Source organism: Sinocyclocheilus anshuiensis, unplaced genomic scaffold (genome assembly GCF_001515605.1).
Source record: "Sinocyclocheilus anshuiensis isolate Anshui unplaced genomic scaffold, SAMN03320099.WGS_v1.1 scaffold4, whole genome shotgun sequence".
NCBI lineage: Eukaryota > Metazoa > Chordata > Actinopteri > Cypriniformes > Cyprinidae > Sinocyclocheilus > Sinocyclocheilus anshuiensis.
In genome coordinates this window covers 349,005-353,613 of record NW_015554075.1, presented here as the reverse complement: position 1 = coordinate 353,613, position 4,609 = coordinate 349,005, and the positions used below count along the sequence as shown (strand labels likewise).

Here is a 4,609-nt window from a genome sequence, read left to right as displayed (position 1 = left end):
GGGAAAAAAAAAAAACGTTTGATGAACGTTTCAACTTTCTGATGACTAGTACCTTAAATGATTGTTTTAGTTGGGTAAGCTCTGGCTTATTAGGCCCTGTGGAGGTCAAATTAACTCTGTTGATTAACACGCTTGTCCGGTCTTCCAATAATACACTTGCTATCATCTATCACAACATAGTTTTTTAATCTAAGAAATGTCACTGAAACACACATATTTGATCAGCACTGAAGTCAGTGAAGTAATTCTTTAAGCATCAGGCCTTAATGAAAAACAACTCAATAAAATCAGCACTTTGCTTTCTTTTATTTGGTTGCATCTTTCGTTTGGCCCCGAGGCGTCTTTTCAAACTCGAAGACATCTCAACTCAGATTTCAGCGTACTATTTCACCCCCCATTTATTCCTGCGACCAACTCAATGCACCAAAGTACCATCACACGAATCGCCCTGGAGATATGATCATTGTTATTGCACTGCATTACTGAATCTTTCATTAGCAGTATTAAAGGGATAACTCACCCAAAAATGAACATTCTGTCATCATTTACTCACCCTCATGTCATTTGTCTGCACAACACAAAAGCAAATGTCTAGTGGTTTTTCCTTACATTAAAAAAAGTTTGAAATATCTTTGTGTTCTGTAGAATAGTTCTGTAGAAATTCAATACTGAATGGCGTAAATCGCAATTTTAATTTTCGGGTGAACTATCCCTTTAAGATTGTTGCTGTATTCGTGCACACACATCATCCTTTGTTTTCCCTTTCCTCTCCAAACACTGAGTCCAGATTGATAGTGAACTGTCTGCGAACAGCTTTCTACCTCCCAGCGCAGTCCAGCCGACCTGTGATCCGTTTGACTTGGAATTGCACATTTCCCCTCTGAACAGGCAAAGAACCTCTCACAACCCTGCTTTTTCAGATCAGCCCACAAAATATCTGAGTTACTAGAGAACTACGGCTCCTCCTAAATCCGTGAACGCAGTGGTGTAGGCAGCCGGGGCATTGGGCTGGTTGGTGTGGGATGTGGCTAAGTGTGGTGGATGCTGGCAGGCAGTGCCGTGTCGGGGAGGAGAACTTGAGGGCCTGTGGTTTGGATCGCTGTGGATGAAATCGGAGAACCTCTGGCATTCAGCTCGCTCTCTCCCTCTCGTTCCTCGTCCAATTTTCCTTCTATCTCTCGGTCTCTTTGGTATCCTTTTCTAGTCTGTGTTTCATAACCTGGTCTATCTCTCTCACAAGGTCACAGACGGCCAGCGTGATTCTGCTGCTCTGCCCTCTGCTTCAAAAACCTGGACAAGAAGATTGTTTTTTGTCTCAGTGGTTCTCATTTTCTTGTGTGTATGTGTGTGCCGTCTTCATTAGTCGTGCAATAGAATGAGGTACGTGCTGAAAAGCGAGAATTATATCCCTCTTTATGTGTTTTGCAGTGAAGTTTTGAGAGCTTTAGAGTGAGATTGCTTTGTGTATATTCAAAGGCATCATGGGTAAGAGGCTATAGCCATGCCTAAACACTAACCCTCCTCATTAGACGGTGGCCTCTCGGGAGTAAAGAGAATGAGCTCGCCGAAAGAGTAGGTAATGTAATCTTCTCTGGCCAATAACCTCTCTAATAGACAATTGAAGTCTATTTTCTCATTTCCCTCTTTCTTTTCTATTTCACTGGCCCGTCTCTTTTTTCACTCATTCTCACTTACAAAAACAAAATAACCTAATAAAATAAAAAATGCACTTTCTTTCATCCTCTCTTTCTCGCTCACACCCACGCACACACTGTTTGCCCAACAATAGAAATTGTATCCACTAACCATATTTGGGCACATATTTGGTGTCAATATCAGAGAGAGCCGAAACAGGATGTTATGAACACGTTTGTGGCCACCGAATGAAAAATCACACTCAAATAGATCATTCTCTTGGGCAAACATGTACCTCTGAACCAAGTATCGATCTGATCTTTTTTTTTCTTGTGGCAGTGATTGTAATTGACAGTATGATAGCAATTGATCCGAGTTGAGCAGAGGGGCAGAGACATGCGTTAGCAAAGGTTAATGACTAATGACAAGTCTTTTCCCATTCCTGAGACCAGTGCTGGGAGTAATGGCATTATTTTTTCATACTCTACAGTAGGGATGTCAATTTAACATGTTCAGTGATTGATTAAAAACAATAGTGCAATAAAAGCATAGATTGATATATACAATTCTCATAAAATACTAATATATACAATTAATTGTGATTAACTGTGATTACTGATGACTGATCCTTTCGCTAGATAGGACCCTTATTCCTGGGCTGGGATCGCATAGAGCCCTTTGAAGCTGCATAGAAAATGCAATTTGGACCTTAAACCCATTGGTCCCTGTTGAAGTCCACAATATGGAGAAAAATCCTGAAATGTTCAAAACTTCAAAAGCTTCAAAAACCTTAGTTTCTTTTTGACTGAAGAAAGAAAGGCATGAACATCTTGGATGACATGGGGGTGAGTAAATTATCAGGAAATGTTCATTCTGGAAGTGAATTAATCCTTTAATATTTGTAATCATTATTCACATGAAAATACATGTATGCCAACTCTTTGGCGCCTTCTGTAGCATATTTGCCACTTTGAATGGAACGTACATGTCCAATTTGCAGAGTAAAGATGGCTCTAGAGGACTAGCCAATCCACACACTTTACAATGCAAAAAAGTTATGCAAAAGTATCTAGTGTGTTACTTTCCATAAAAAGTGATGATGTAATTAGTAACTTGAGGAGTAATGCAAAAAAAAATATAAAAGAAACATTCCCAAACACTCCTGTAATACATTTGTTTTCCTTTCTCTCTATAAATAATATTATTACATCCAGGACATCTGATTTGTTTGTTTTATGCAGCTGAAAGTAGGCACAGTACGATTTGGTATGATATCATATAGGAACAATTTGTAGTCACTAAAACAATAGTAAATTGTCAGCTTGATCTCATTAAGCAGTCAGGAGACTGCAGATGTAAACACGAGGGATCTTAAAGGCCGTGTTTACCCAGGCTCAAAGCCCCGCTGCACTCTTCTCCCGTCCCGCTCTTCTGTTCAGGTGTTTTATAAGCCACCAAAGCAAATTTCATTTTAAAGCGATAAAAGGCCTCTCACAATGTCGGTGTGAAGTAAATGGTTCACTGACTGACAACAAACGAAGACTTCATGCACAGCGTCTAGGCATTGTGTGAGAGCACGGAAAGCTATTCAACGAACGTGAGCAGCGTGTCTGAGCTGAAACACATGGCCTGAAACACACTGCTCTGCTCTATTTACATATCAAGTTCAAAGTTCAAGTGGAAAACTCTTGATTCCAGAATATTTGGTCTTGCGCAAGTGGGATTTTTTCACTCTGTAATAAAGCCCTCTTTGCTGTTTGATATTAACTCACGAACATGCCTGTGTTTTAGATGAGTCTTGGCTTTGTATTCGTGTTGAAGTTTGTTTACTTTTGTCTTGCCTGTATATGTTTGTGTTCCTCTGTTTTGTCTTACGTGTGCAGATCCAAATAAGTCTTCTGCTGTGAAAACACTGAGCTAAAAGCTGACGGTGTGACATTGTGCCTGAAAATAAATTTTTTTTGTCCTTTTCGTCATTTGAAAATGTTAACTGCTGCACTTTCTAGAAAACCTGGGTGGCGTTCACACAGCAGGAAAAAAAAAGGTCATCAGTCCTGTATTTGAGTGCTTTATATGATTACATTCACAAAGAGTTTGGTTATTTTCGAGAGTGACAAGCATATTCTATAACCAAATCCACACACGTACATTTTTCTGGACTAACAAACACATTTTCGGTGAAAGGGACGGCTGGACAAGTCTGTCAAGTCAGTGTCACTCTGTGTTGTACACATACATGCCTCGTGTCTGTTTGTTTCACAAGGGATTTAACCCCAACTTAGAATACATAAGTACATAATTATTATTATACAGTGACAACTTGGCAGAAACTTGTGCTTAAATAGATGAAAATATGAGCTGTGTGTCATCTGATGTTTTAGATCCAGTCACTCATTGTATCAGTTTTGTGCACAGCTCAAATGCTCCACTTCCAAATCAGGTAGGCTATAAAAGTTGCTGTCGGTTAAGTAAGATTTGACTTACTTTATGAACTTCGATTTGAGTCGTGTTGCATCAACTTTACAGTGGATATCGATGGCACATTCTTTGATATTTATTTTAGTCACTGTCATTATAGGTGATATTTAGTTATGTCGAGCAAAATATTTTTTTACATCAGTTATTTATTCCAACAGTATTGAATTTTATGCTGTAAATAAAATGTTGTGTGAACGGGACAATTTAATAGTACTTTGAAATTGAAGAAATAGACAGACCGACAAATAGATTATTTAGATATTATTGACCCTGGAGCACAAAACCAGTCATAAGTAGCACAGGTAGGCTATATTTGTAGCAATAGCCAAAAATACATTGTATGGGACAAAATTATCTATTTTTCTCTTATTCCAAAAATCATTAGGATATTAAGAAAATATCAGGTTCCATGAATATATTTTGTACATTTCCTACTTTAAATATATCAAAACTTAATTTTTGATTAGTAATATGCATTGCTAAGAACTTCATTTGG

The 4,609-nt window shown here is 38.4% G+C and overlaps 1 long non-coding RNA gene across 1 annotated transcript in view; it reads right to left on the bottom strand.

The window, feature by feature from the left end:
* Positions 1-801: 801 nt before the first annotated feature.
* LOC107668947 (uncharacterized) overlaps positions 802-4,609 on the bottom strand; it is a 13,639-nt gene continuing 9,831 nt past the window's right edge. Inside the window, exon 3 of the long non-coding RNA XR_001631936.1 lies at positions 802-813. This is a non-coding gene — a long non-coding RNA (uncharacterized LOC107668947). The remainder of the gene's footprint in view (positions 814-4,609) is intronic.